Below are 15,433 nucleotides of genomic sequence, written 5' to 3' on the forward strand. Positions count from 1 at the left end.
AAATCAAGAAGGAGCATCAATTGTTGATGGTTAGTAAAACCACTAGTTTCTAGAAGGGCAAGGGCAAGAAGGGATACTTCATGAAACGGCAAAGCAGTTGCTGCTCTAGTGAAGAAACCCAAGGTTGAACCCAAACCCGAGACTAAGTGCTTCTGAAATGAGGGGAACGGTCACTGAAGCAGAACTACCCTAGATACTTCGTAGATGAGAAGGCTGGCAAGGTCGACAGAAGTATATTGGATATACATTAATATTAATGTTTACTTTACTAGTACTCCTAGTAGCACCAGGGTATTAGATACCGGTTCGGTTGCTAAGTGTTAGTAACTCGAAATAAAAGCTGCGGAATAAACAGAGACTAGCTAAAGGTGAGATGACGATATGTGTTGGAAGTGTTTCCAAGGTTGATGTGACCAAGCATCGCATGCTCCCTCTACCATCGAGATTGGGGTTAAACCTGAATAATAATTATTTGGTGTTTGCGTTGAGCATAGACATGATTGGATTATGTTTATTGCAATACGGTTATTCATTAAAGGAGAATAATGGTTACTCTGTCTATTTGAATAATACCTTCAATGGTCTTGCACCTAAAATGAATGGTTTATTGAATCTCGATCGTAGTGATACACATGTTGATGCCAAAAGATATAAGATAGTAATGATAGTACCACATACTTGTGGCACTGCCACTTGAGTCATATTGGTATAAAACGCATGAAGAAGCTCCATGTTGATGGATCTTTGGACTCACTCGTTTTTGAAAAGATTGAGACATGCGAACCATGTCTATTAGTATATATGCATGAAGAAAGTCCATACAGATGGATCATTTGGACTCACTTGATTTTGAATCACTTGAGACATGCAAATCATACCACATGGGCAAGATGACTGAAAGGCCCGTTTTCAGTAAGATGGAACAAGAGAGCAACTTGTTGGAAGTAATACATTTGATGTGTGCAGTCCAATGAGTGCTGACACACGCAGTGGATATCGTTATGTTCTTACTTCACAGATGATTTGAGTAGATGCTGAGAATATTTACTTGATGAAACACAAGTCTGAATTATTGAAAGGTTCAAGTAATTTCAGAGTGATGTTGAAGATCATCGTGACAAGAGGATAAAATGTCTGTGATATGATCATAGACATGAATATCTGAGTTACGAGTTTGGCACACAATTAAGAAATTGTGGAAATTGTTTCACGACTAATACCGCCTGGAACGACAAATTGTGATGGTGTGTCCGAACATCATAACTGCACCCTATTGGATATGGTGCATACCATGATGTCTCTTATCGAATTACAACTATCGTTTATGGGTTAGGCATTAGAGACAACCGCATTCACTTTAAATAGGGCACCACGCAATTCCGTTGAGACGACACCGTATGAACTATGGTTTAGAGAAACCTAAGCTATCGTTTCTTAAAAGTTTGGGGCTGCGACGCTTATGTGAAAAAGTTTCAGGCTGATAAGCTCGAACCCAAAGAGGTTAAATGCATCTTCATAGAATACCAAAACAGTTGGGTATACCTCCTATTTCAGATCTGGAAGCTAAAGTGATTGTTTCTAGAAACGGGTCCTTTCTTGAGGAAAAGTTTCTCTCGAAAGAATTGAGTGGGAGGATGGTGGAGACTTGATGAGGTCATTGAACCGTCACTTCAACTAATGTGTAGCAGGGCACAGGAAGTTGTTCCTGTGGCACCTACACCAATTGAAGTGGAAGCTTATGATAGTGATCATGAAACTTCAGATCAAGTCACTACCAAACCTCATAGGACGACAAGGATGCGTACTACTTCAGAGTGGTACATAATCCTGTCTTGGAAGTCATGTTGCTAGACAACAATGAACCTACGAGCTATGGAGAAGTGATGGTGGGCCCGGATTCCGACGAATGGCTCGAGGCCATAAAATCATGTATGAAAACAAAGTATAGACTTTGAAAGAACTACTTGATGGTCGTAAGGCTGTTGGGTACAGATGGATTTTAAAGGGAAGACAGACAATGATGGTAAGTGTCACCATTAAGAAAGCTCGACTTGTCGTTAAGATGTTTTCCGGCAAGTTCAAGGAGTTGACTGCGATGAGACTTTCTCAATCGTAGCGATGCTAAGAGTCTGTTAGAATTATATTAGCAGTTACTGCATTATTTATGAAATCTTGCAGATAGGATGTCAAAACATTGTTTCCTCGACGATTTTCTTGAGGAAAGGTTGTATGTGATACAACCAGAAGGTTTTGTCAATCCTGAAAGATGCTAACAAGTATGCAAAGCTCCAGCAATCCTTCTAAGGATTGGAGTAAGCATCTCGGAGTTGGAATGAACGCTTTGATGAGATGATCAAAGATTTTGGGTTTATACAAAGTTCATGAGAAACTTGTATTTCCAAAGAAGTGAGTGGGAGCACTATAGAATTTTTGATGAGTATATGTTGTTAACATATGGTTGATCAGAAATGATGTAGAATTTCTGGAAAGCATCCAGGGTTATTTGAAAAGTGTTTTAATGGAAAACCTGGATTAAGCTACTTGAACATTGAGCATCAAGATCTATAAGGATAGATCAAAAACGCTTAATAGTACTTTCAAATGAATACATATCGTGACAAGATTTTGAAGGAGTTCAAAATAGATCAGCAAAGAAGGAGTTCTTGGCTGTGTTACAAGGTGTGAGTATTGAGTAAGACTCAAGACCTGACCACGGCAGAAGAAAGAGAAAGGACGAAGGTCGTCCCCTGTGCTTTAGACGTAGACTCTACAATATGCTATGCTGTGTACCGCACCTGAAATGTGCCTTGCCATGAGTTAGTCAAGGGGTACAATAGTGATCCAGGAAGGGATCACATGACAGCGGTCGAACTTATACTTAGTATCTAGTGGACTAAGGAATTTTTTCGATTATGGAGGTGGAAATGGGGTTCGTCGTAAAGGGTTACGTCGATGCAAACTTTGACACTAATCCGGATGACTCTGAGTAGTGAACCGGATTCGTATAGTAGAGCAGTTATTTGGAATAGCTCCAAGTAGCGCGTGGTAGCTGCATCTACAAGATGACATAGATATTTGTAAAGCACACACGGATCTGAATGTTGCAAACCCGTTGACTAAAACCTCTCTCGTAAGCATAACATGATCAAACCCTAGAACTCATTGAGTGTTAATCACATGGTGATGTGAACTAGATTATTGACTCTAGTAAACTCTTGGGTATTAGTCACATGGCGATGTGAACTTTGAGTGTTAATCACATGGTGATGTGAACTAGATTATTGACTCTAGTGCAAGTGGGAGACTGTTGGAAATATGCCCTAGAGGCAATAATAAAATGGTTATTATTGTATTTCCTTGTTCATGATAATTGTCTGTTGTTCATGCTATAATTGTATTAACTGGAAACCGTAATACATGTATGAATACATAGACCACAACATGTCCCTAGTAAGCCTCTAGTTGACTAGCTCGTTGATCAATAGATGGTTATGGTTTCCTGACCATGGACATTGGATGTCATTGATAACGGGATCACATCATTAAGAGAATGATGTGATGGACAAGACCCAATCCTAAGCATAGCACAAGATCGTGTAGTTCGTTTGCTAGAGCTTTTCTAATGTCAAGTATCATTTCCTTGCACCATGAGATTGTGCAACTCCCGGATACTGTAGGAATGCTTTGGGTGTACCAAACGCCACAACGTAACTGGGTGGCTATAAAGGTGCACTACAGGTATCTCCGAAAGTGTCTGTTGGTTTGGCACGAATCGAGACTGGGAGTTGTCACTCCGTATGACGGAGAGGTATCTCTGGGCCCACTCGGTAATGCATCATCATAATGAGCTCAATGTGACTAAGGAGTTAGCCACGGGATCATGCGTTACGGTACGAGTAAAGTGACTTGCCGGTAACGAGATTGAACAAGGTATTGGGATACCGATGATCGAATCTCGGGCAAGTAACGTACCGATTGACAAAGGGAATTGTATACGGGATTGATTGAATCCTCGACATCGTGGTTCATCCGATGAGATCATCGTGGAACATGTGCGAGCCAACATGGGTATCCAGATCCCGCTGTTGGTTATTGACCGGAGAGTCGTCTCGGTCATGTCTGCATGTCTCCCGAACCCGTAGGGTCTACACACTTAAGGTTCGGTGACGCTAGGGTTGTAGAGATATTAGTATGCGGATATCCGAAAGTCATTCGGAGTCCCGGATGAGATCCCGGACGTCACGAGGAGTTCCGGAATGGTCCGGAGGTAAAGATTTATATATGGGAAGTCCTATTTTGGCCACCGAACAATGTTCGGGATTTTTCGGTATTGTACCGGGAAGGTTCTAGAAGGTTCCGAAGTGGGGCCAACCTGCATGGGGGGACCCACATGAACATGGGTAGTGGGGGCAAGGCCCCATACCCCTGGTCAAGGCGCACCAAGATCCCACCTTAGAAGGAATAAGATCATATCCCGAAGGGATAAGATCAAGATCCCTAAAAAATGGGGATAACAATCGGTGGGGAAGGGAAATGATGGGATTTCTTTTCCCCGCCTTTGCCAACGCCCAAATGGACTTGGAGGGCAAGAAACCAGCCCCCTCCACCCCTATATATAGTGGGGAGGCGCATGGGAGCAGCACCCCAAGCCCTGGCGCCTCCCTCCCTCCCGTGACACCTCTTCCTCCCCGCTTGCGCTTGGCGAATCCCTGCCGGGATCCCGCTACTTCCACCACCACGCCGTCGTGCTGCTGGATCTCCATCAACTTCTCCTCCCCCTTGCTGGTTCAAGAAGGAGGAGACGTCCCCACTCCGTACGTGTGTTGAACACGGAGGTGCCGTCCGTTCGGCGCTAGGATCATCAGTGATTTGGATCACGACGAGTATGACTCCATCAACCCCGTTCTCTTGAACGTTTCCGCGCGCGATCTACAAGGGTATGTAGATGCACTCCCCTCTCTCTCGTTGCTAGATGACTCCATAGATTGATCTTGGTGATACGTAGAAAATTTTAAATTTCTGCTACGTTCCCCAACAGTGGTCTGGGTCTTTTGGAGAATCGTCTGGCCCTAGCCAATTGTGGAGCTGCAGGGTTGAGTCAGAGGATCCGTCCGAGCTTATGTTGCCTCTTCTACGGACGGATGAGAATTGCCCTCCGACGGATGTTACTAGGGTGCAGCAGCCGACGAGGACGGATGGTGCGCTGGTGTCGCCTAGCATCACGAGTACGGTGGCCTGATGTCGCTTGAAGCTACGTCGGTATTTCCCCAAAGAGGAAGGGCTGATGGAGCACAACGGCGGTAGGTATTTCCCTCAGATATTAAACCAAGGTTATCGAACCAGTAGGAGAACCAAGCAACACAACGTAAACAACCCCTACACACAGATAAGAAATCCTCACAACCCGACGTGTTAAAGGGGTTGTCACCCTTCCGGGTACGACGCCTCAAGATAGGGAAACGGACGTGAGATAAATTTGTAGTAGATTGATAGATCGGACGCGAACAAAATAAATAACGATAAATTGCGGAAAGATATTTTTATTGGTTTAATAGATCTGAAAATAAAAGCAAATAAAAATAGATCGCAAAGGCAAATATATGAGAAAGAAGACCCGGGGGCCGTAGGTTTCACTAGTGGCTTCTCTCGAGAAAAATAGCAAACGGTGGGTAAACAAATTACTGTTGGACAATTGATTGAACTTCAAATAATCATGACAATATCTAGGCAATGATCATTATATAGGCATCACATCCAAGATTAGTAGACCGATTCCTGCCTACATCTACTACTATTACTGGGGGCTGCAGACACAAGGATCCAACCCCGGCAAGCCAAGGCAGCCGGGGGCTGCAGATCCAGATAAGTCTTTTATCCCCTATTGTGCATTTCCGTATGGAGTTGGTACGTACGAAACCTCGTTTTATTCCCAGGCCACCGTGCTCCCCCTTTTTTCCTGTACCCAGCTATTCCCTGGGTCAGAACTGGGTCATAGTCACGGTGACAAGGAAATAAAAGAAGGGCCTAACTCTACTTCGCCCCTGCCTCCGCCAAGATCGTGAGAATGGTCGGGTGAAGTAAAGGAACGGCAAGGCCTGTTGCCGGGCGACAAGGTTTATCTTAAAAATAACAAGGATTCATTCCTTGGCATGGGCCTCGCTCGCACACAAAGAACCCGGCAAGCACCCTTTTTCATTAAAAACATTCCACACAGGTACAATTCATATGGAATGAAAAACATGAGCAAGGGGATTACAAGTTCTAAATTTAACAAGTGCCCGCAGGCTTACAAACTAAAAAGAGATAAGATGCTCGTAATCCCTTTCTTGTCCCTCTCCTCAGGAAATGGAGCAAGATGGCAGAAGGGCAAAAGGAGTGCCTATGCGAGGTACGAGCAGCAGAAGGCGCCAGGAGAACATCTCGCAGATCGTCCGGAAGGAGGCCGGTGATGAGGGTGCCGGAGGAAGGGCTGAAAGACGAGGCAGCGGCCCGCCAATGCGCGATGAAGGCATCGGTGCCCACATACTCCGACTTGACGGCCCACCGCCCGCCTTCTTCGTCTTCCCCGTCCCTCCAACACCAGCCGCCCAAGGCGACGACCCCAAGAAGTTCAAGGAGCTAGCGATGCAGATGACGGTGTTGCCGGCGTCGCCCAGGAACACTGTGCCCGACGCCTAGTCGGACCCGTCATCCTCCCGCCCGCTACCCTCGTCGTCGCTGTCGCCGTCCTCCTCGTCGCTCCCATTTGAGGAAGAGTTTTCATCATCGGAGGAGCTCTCCATGCAGCACTTTAGGCGAGTTCCAAGATCTCCAAAGACCTTGATAGAGCGCAGGCCATTCTCCATTAATTTGAAATAGAGAACGAGCCCCACCGTCAAGCTGTGGATGCGAGCGAAAGTCTCCCATCCACAACAAAGATACATGACGTGAGGAGCGGGAAAGTCGACGTCGACCCGCGTGCCGCCATTCCCAAAGCCCCTCATATGCAGCCTGAGGGTCTGTGGCGGGTCGAGCTCCATCTCCCGAGCGAATGGGGTGGCGAGACGAAGACGACGACGCGGTGGCCGGCAGCCTCATGAAGAACTCATGGGGCTGGTCCCCGACCTGGCCCTCCATTGGGGGAGGCATCGCTGATGGAGGCAAAGCCGGTGTGCCGCCCCGTCCCCCTCTTCCCCGAGCGCCACGGCGACCTCGGCCTCGCTCCCTCCCCCTTGCTCTCATGGCCGGCTCCGCCGCCGCGAGCTCTTGGGGAGGAGGGACACGCTGTCGAGCAGAGACCCTCGCTACCACCGTCGAAGGTCCAGCGCCTCTTCTCGCCATGGCAGATGGAGGGAAGGAGACAAGGTGGAAGGAGATGGATGGTGCTAGAATGTGGGGGTGACATCCCCCTCTCCCCCCCTTTTATAAAGGGGCGGGATCGGGGCTCGGCCACCCCACTCAACCAATCTGGCCGTCGGGGGCGCAGGGAATCGGGACCGACCCGCTGCTCCAATCAGCGACGGCCCGGTTTCCCGCCTCCACCGCCTGCCACCTTCAAGGCATGGGGAACATGTGGCGAGCAAGCAGAGATCAAGGGGACGGGTGAGGCGACTGTTCCCCACCCCGTGATCGTGGGGCGCGGAAGCCTTGAAGACCGCGACCCGAGTCCGCTCAGTAAATGAGCTGCGGCTCTGCATTTTCCTCCTTTTATGGGGTAGGCGCGAGCTGCCTCTTTACTGTGACGTGACGCATGCATGCGGGAACCGCCCCACGCATGACCCCCACGTCACGCACGACCCTCCACGACGCGCATTCAATGCGGGTCGTGGGGAAGCGCAAGTGTGCGAAAATGTTACCGCCCGCGCACCGTTTTGGGCCCGGCCCAACAACGCGTTGGTTATGTGTGGCCCAGGCCCGGGGCTCCTGTCGGTGTACAAAAGTAGCGGCTCTTCTTTTTACCCCTTTACTTGTGCACGGGCAGTCGGGCCACGCCCACGGCCACACCAAGTAGGGCAGAGGAGGGAAGCCTGAGCACAAGGCAACCAAAGCAACGCCAAGACCAAGAGACATGAAGAGCAAAGGGGCGAGGTGGACTCCCCCGGCAAGACCCTTGCCGGGGCGGCCTCCGCGGCCCTGGCAAGAGCCTTACCAGGGCAACTTGCCCCGACGCCAGCAGAGTGTGCCACCCTTGAGCCCGTGGATTCCAACACCACTAACAAACCACATTGGAACCTAGGCTCGGGAGGCACCTCTGTGGTGGAATGAAGATCTTCGTCAAGATCATAAACACACAAGATCAGATGAGGACCAGAAGACGACGACCCCCGGCAAGACCCTTGCCGGGGACGACCACGGTGCCCCAGCAAGGCCCTTGCCGAGGACACTTACAGGGCCATGGCCAGGCCCACGTCTACCAAGACTACACCGCCGCTCCCATGCAACTGCTAGCTCAACCAGCTGAGCAAGCACCTGCGTGGCAGCGTGCGGCCTCTACACCGACTCAGCTAGCACCTGCGTGGTGGCATGTAGATCTTCGTGTAGACTCCACCACCGCGCCAGCCCAGCAGCCAGCCAACATGGCGCTACAACGCCTCGTCAGTTCGGACGCGCATCGCAGCCAGGCGAGGCGGCGACAGCTGGGACGAGCTTCCTTGCCATCCCAAGTAAAGCAAGGGAGGCACGTCGGTAGCGCATTAAATGCGTTTGTCCGACGGTGCCAGAGGATAGAGTCATCCATTGTACACCTTTTCACCTCTTGTGTGCCACTATGGCAACCCCTTTTGCCTATAAAAGGATGCCCGAGGCAAGCAGGAGAAGGATTCGGATCTTTTGGGCAAGTTACACCCCGTAGATAGCTCAAGAACACATGAACGCTCAAATACATCCACCAAAGCAGTACTAGGGTATTACGCGTCTTCGCGACCCGAACCTGGGTAAAGAATCTGTGTGCTTCCTGTCAGACCCGCTCTTTGCACAATCTCGCACCCGCCGACCGTAGAAAGGATCCCAGTGATTCCATAGGTGTCGATTTCCAGCGACAGAAGCCAATAAATGAGCCAAAACCCCATATGCATTGGTACTCATGATTGAACACTTCAAAGAACATGCAAGTATGTATGTCATTAACAATTGCAAACATAGTTGTTGTATCTACTATCACACAGTTCCTCATTCTACCTGTCCTCACTCCAATAATAAGAAAAATGAAAAGGAAATATAGAGATAATCTACCGCAATTGCACTTCGATGTCATGGATTCAGTCTGCCGCTTCAACATCTCATTATATCGCAAGAAGTGTTAAGGCACCACTTTGCTTAGTATATCCCAGGTGCTTTCTGCAACTGGCACAGAAACAACAAATATTCATCAGAGTTCTGCTTCCAGATGTAATTTATTATTTGTATCCTTGTTTCCAAATTTAGAATCATACCTCTTAGAAGTATCTTTCACGTGATCCTCATTAGTAGACTCGGAGGTGTGATTGTCATGGTAAGCATCGGTTGCATCAGGGTCATATTCGCCTAGAACATACTCTTGGATAACCTTCAACAAAAGATATACACTCAATAAGGCAACTCAAAAGTGCTAACAACTATGGCGTGCAAAGCATGCAGATATGTAACTGAAGCGACAGTAAAGCTGTACCAACTACGACGTGCATACATGACACTGTGAAAGCATGAAGATATGTAATTGGAGTCGTATTACACTATTTGAGCGAAAACATTGTTTGCTTCTTTCACAATGTAAATTAGTTCAGTTCCGGTCTCTCCTCTTAAAGCTAGCAATATGTGTACCGAAACAGTTCAGAATTAGTTTTTGTGGAGGGTAGAAATATCAACATAAGCACAATCTATTTACTGTGACCCTCAAAAAGAAAACGGCTTACCTTCTCATTCTCTACATGAACATGTCGGATTTTCCCATTATAGCAGAATTCATAGACCACCAACCTTCATGTTGTGTCAACAACAACAGTAACAATCAGATCATTTTTCAGGCATTCCATTAGCCTGGCACACATGTACAAGACCAAACATATATCTCAGATGCTCATCCTGCACAAAGAAAGAGTTGTATGCTCACCCTGTAAAAGCACTTGTCTTTGAGAACCTCGAGCAGTTCATCTGGTTCCTTTGGCTTAACTTTCCGTTCGCTTTCTATAATAACATTAGTTGCATTCTGTGGGACAATCGACTTCATGGTCTTGGTTTCTTCCGCTGGTAGGTTGCAGGTGTACTGTCTCCCCTCGGGGTCAGTCATTTGTTCAGACTCCTGGCCGTTCTCCTGCAGAAGAACAACAAGTATCTTTCGTTAGTAGTTACAATTAGTTAGAGGAAGTAGGTTTGTCAAACAACAACCTCTGCAGCAAGGACTTTAGGTAAAAGAGTCAGATTCAGGATTTCTAATGATAATGGCATTTGGAGACAGATGACTTGGTAGAAACCTGGTGAATTTGCATTGCTTATAGTTTACTCTCTTATTAGAGATATTAGCTAGTTATCCACATTTAACATGTCATGATATTATTACTATTCCTCAATAGTATCATCATATGGTGTCTTAAATCATAATTTCACCGTCCTGGCAATTCTGAACTACAAAAAAGAACATGGTTATCTAAATGGATTGATGGTTGATATTTGTTGGTTATCATATTTTTAACGGAACCTCATCAGAGGGTGGGGAGCTCCCGTGTTGCATTAAGAAGAAGAGTATTGGTCCAGTTAATAAGGGAAACCAGACCAAAAACCATACATGGCATGGTGTTATCATCTTATTGTGGCTTAAATTCCCATTCACTGAACCGGACAATTCTGAACCCAAAAAAGAGCCCACGTTTTCCTTCAGCTGGAGAACAGAATGAGGAATCATTAGGAGTAAACTACTGACCGGTTGGTAAGGCGAATCGACGGGGTGGAACTCCACGCGGTACCTCGGCTCCCATGAGTTCTTCCTGAACGGCACACCTAAAAATTATCAGCAATTCAGTGCAGTCCTCCATCTAATTTTAGTAACCAACAAGCCAACACAAGCTAGACATGGCAACCGGTTAGGATTTTTGCATCACATGAAGTGAATACGGTGAGACAGTAAAGTGATTTTGAACTGCGGAGAGCTGGATCTGGCCCGGAAGTGCGCAAGGGATACGCCAGAAGAAGAGGGGCTTCCAATTCCAAGGGCGGCCGAGACCTGAGAGGTGAGGGAGGGGCTGATATCTGATGAGGCCCTGGCGCGATTGATTACCTGAGGTGGTGAAGATCTGGTCGGTGGCGGCCGCGCCGGCGACCAGGAGCAGAAGGAGGAGGGGGAGCGGTGCCATTGCGCTCGCCCGGCCGGCGAACCCCATCGGCGGCGGCATCATGCAGGCTCCGGGGAGATCGGCCGGGAGTCGGTCAGAGTGGAAGATTGGAGACGACGCGACCCAAGAGTCGCTTCCGCCGTCTTCGAAGCCGGCCATCTTTCCGCTTTCCCGCGGATGGGAATCGGTCAGAGTGGAGGAGGAAGGGGTTGGTTTGGGGAATTGTGAGGAGTGGAGGAGAAACACAGAGACAAAGGCGGAGGAGGGGTGAGAGGCAGAGGTGGCAACGGCAAGTAGATCACTTACTAGTAGCGTTGGGTTTGTACCCTACGCTAACCCAACGCTACTACTATGGCATGTCCCGCGTGCACGGTTAAGATCACTTAGTAGTAGCATGGGGTATATAACTCGCGCTACTGCTATGAACTTAGTAGTAGCATGGGTTTATAACCCGTGCTACTACTACGGCTGGTCTCGAGGGGAACGGTGGAAATCACTTAGTAGAAGCAAGGGTTATAAACCCGAGCTACTACAATCAAGTTACTAGTAATGGGGGTTATAAACCTGCGCTACTAGTAAGTAGCGGTAGCGAGGGGTATAAACCCATGCTACTAGTAAGCGTCTGCCAATAAGCTTTTCCCTAGTAGTGTGATCAAGGTGTGTAACTATGGAGGTGGGGGGGTACCGCACGAGGCTAAAAGATCAACTTGTGTGTTCTAGGGTGCCCCCCTCCCCACGTATAAAGACGAGGGAGGAGGGGAGGGACGGCTGGCCCCTAGGGCGCGCCCAAGAGGGGAGTCCTACTAGGACTCCTAGTCCTAGTAGGATTCTGTAACGCCCACGATGCGGCTATATCTCCCACGTGTCGAGGCACGACTTAGAGGCATAACCGCATGGTAGGTATTGTCGCAAGAAGGGTCATCTTCACACAATCCCATGTAATGAACAAGAATGGGATAACGAGAGTTGGCTTACAATCGCCACTTCACACAACACATAAATTAATTCATACATCATCCAAAAATACACACATAGACTGACTACGGTCAAATCCAAATGCAAATAAGATAACCCCAAATTCTAGATCCCCGATCGTCCCAACTGGGCTCCACTACTGATCATCCGGAAAAGAAACATAGTAAGGACCACGTTCCTCGTCGAACTCCCACTTGAGCTCAGTTGCGTCACCTGCACTGGTATCGTCGGCACATGCAACTGTTTTGGTAGAATCTGTGAGTAACGAGGACTCAGCAATCTCACACCCGCGAGATCAAGACTATTTAAGCTTATAGGAAAGGATGGTGTAATGAGGTGGAGCTGCAGCAAGCACTAAGCATATATGGTGGTCCTGAAAACTACTTATGTTCATGCATAACTCAAACCGTGTTCACTTCCCGGACTTCGCCGAAAAGAGACCATCACGGCTACACACCCCGTTGATGTATTTTAAATTAAGTCAACTGTCAAGTTCTCTACAACCAGACATTAACAAATTCTCATCTGCCTCATAACCGCGGGCACGGCTTTCGAAAGATAATACCCTGCAGGGGTGTCCCAACTTAGCCCATTATAAGCTCTCACGGTCAACGAAGGATAAACCTTCTCTCGGGAAGACCCGATCAGTCTCGGAATCCCGGTTTACAAGACATTTCGACAATGGTAAAACAAGACCAGCAAGACCACCCGACTGTGCCGACAAATCCCGATAGGAGCTGCACATATCTCGTTCTCAGGGCACACCGGATAAGCGAAGCGTACAGGTACCAACGTAACCCAAGTTGCCAAGGGACGGCCCCGCAAGCTGCTCTAGTTTGGACCAACACTCGGAGGAGCACTGGCCCGGGGGTTAAAATAAAGATGACCCTCGGGCTCGCGAAAACCCAAGGGAAAAAGGCTTAGGTGGCAAATGGTAAAACCCAGGTTCGGCCTTGCTGGAGGAGTTTTATTCAAGGCGAACTGTCAAGGGGGTCCCATAAATCACCCAACCGCGTAAGGAACGCAAACTCAAGGAACATAATCCCGGTATGACGGAAACTAGGGCGGCAAGAGTGGAACAAAACACCAGGCATAAGGCCGAGCCTTCCACCCTTTACCAAATATATAAATGCATTAATTAAATAAGAGATATGGTGATATGCCATAATATCCATGTTCCAACATGAAACCAACTTCAACTACACATGCAACTAGCAACGCTATAAGAAGGGCTGAGCAAAAGCGGTAACTTAGCCAAACAACTATTTGCTAGGAAAGGATGGTTAGAGGCTTGACATGGCAACATGGGAGGCATGATATAGCAAGTGGTACGTAGTGCAGCATAGCAATAGAACGAACAACTAGCAAAGCAAAGATAGAAATGATTTCGAAGGTATGGTCATCTTGCCTGCAAGGTTCTCAGAGTTGTCGAGAGCTTGATCCTCGTAAGCGTACTCAACAGGTTCCTCGTTCACGAACTCGTCTCCCGGCTCTACCCACAACAAGAACACAAGCAAAGGAACCACAATCAATCACGGGAAATGCACAAGCAACATGATGCAATACATGCATGATATGCGAGATGTGATATGCGATTCATATGCGTGCTCTGGAAGGAATGATGAACAAGGTAGTAACTTGACAAACAAAGTATGCCACTGGAAAGATGAGATGATTTCGGTCGAAATCGATATAAAGATCACCGGAAACGGATTCACGGTTTGCAAATGGCAAGCAAAACAAGAATGACACAATTCTGCGATTAACAGCATGGTAGCATTTAGAATACATCAAGTAACTATGCTACAGCACCCCAATATAACAACAAATCATATGACAGTAATCTACAGGAGATGCTTGACAAAAGATGAACACTGAGCTACGGCTAGATCGCAATATAAAAGGTTCAAACAAGCATGGCAAAAGTGCAAAAGATATCAGCTTCACAGACTTGGTGAAAATACTGAACATGGCTGAAACAACATCAGGTAGCAATGTTCAGAGCAAGCAATAAAAATTCTACAAGAACTTACCATAGCAAAACAAGGCATGGCATGAATCTACTAAATGCATAGAACAAAAGTCCCTTACTGACCATGAGCCAAAAAGGATCAGAAGATATGATGGCACCCATGTAAACATAGCAAGTTTCCTTAACAGGTTTCAGACTTGGCAGAAAACAGAGCATGGCATTAACAGAATTATGAAGGCATCTTTGTGAGCTCTATGCACTCATCACAAAGCAATGCATGACAAAAAAAGCATACCTACGGCAAGATGGCATATTTATGAAGCCAACCATGGCAAGAGCAAGTTCATAGCTTGTATGGATCAACTACAACAACCTTGGCAAAATTGAATATCATGTTAACAATCTGCCAGGAATATTTATAGCAAACATAGAGCAAGATTAAGACATGCTAGGGCACTCCATAAATGCAAACAGGGGCATCGATGGATAGATCACAACTATATATACAAAACATCCTTACTGAACATACTCAAAATAAGCATGGATCTCACTGTAGCCACATGGATACATGCCAACAAAATAACAGCAGGTAATAGACTGCAAAAACCGAAGTCCCTGAAAACAGAAACATCACGAAGCCTAGTTTGCATGCTTGTGATAGTCACCACATAGATAACAAAAATACATGGCATACACCTCTGTAGAGATGACATGACATAGACCAAAACACCTGTAGAGCTCATGCCCATAAGATGCACACATCAAATGCAACAAAAATAACAAAACATCAAGTTCTGATAAGTACCAGCAGTAAACATCATATAGCACTCTTGCACCAGAGATTTGGGCCTCAAGATGGACTCAAACGAGCATGGCACAATGGAACAAAATTAATAGAATCTCGTGATGAACATTTTGATATATCATGCACACAAAACTGAGGAGTACGCAATGAGATGCGATGCGATGAACAGGGCTCCAGAATGTAAAAAAATAAGGACTTTGATATATCATGCACACAAAACCTGCAGACCTAGGGTTCGGGGCGCGCGCGAACCGAGGCAGTGGAGGAGAGGAAGACGGCGGCCGGATCTCTTTGCTGGCGTGGTAGGGGAGGCGCCGGCGACCGGAGCGGGTGCGGCGGCGAGCTCCAGGCGCGGGCGGCGGCTGAATCGGGCACGGCGGGGCGGCGAGGCGCGCCAGC

General features: G+C 47.3%; 1 pseudogene; it reads right to left on the reverse strand.

Moving 5' to 3' along the window:
• The window catches only part of LOC123120133 (protein OS-9 homolog), a 56,631-nt pseudogene extending 45,301 nt beyond the window's left edge, over window positions 1–11,330 (reverse strand).
• Between the last annotated feature and the right edge of the window lie 4,103 nt (window positions 11,331–15,433).

Source organism: Triticum aestivum, chromosome 5D (assembly GCF_018294505.1).
Source record: "Triticum aestivum cultivar Chinese Spring chromosome 5D, IWGSC CS RefSeq v2.1, whole genome shotgun sequence".
NCBI lineage: Eukaryota > Viridiplantae > Streptophyta > Magnoliopsida > Poales > Poaceae > Triticum > Triticum aestivum.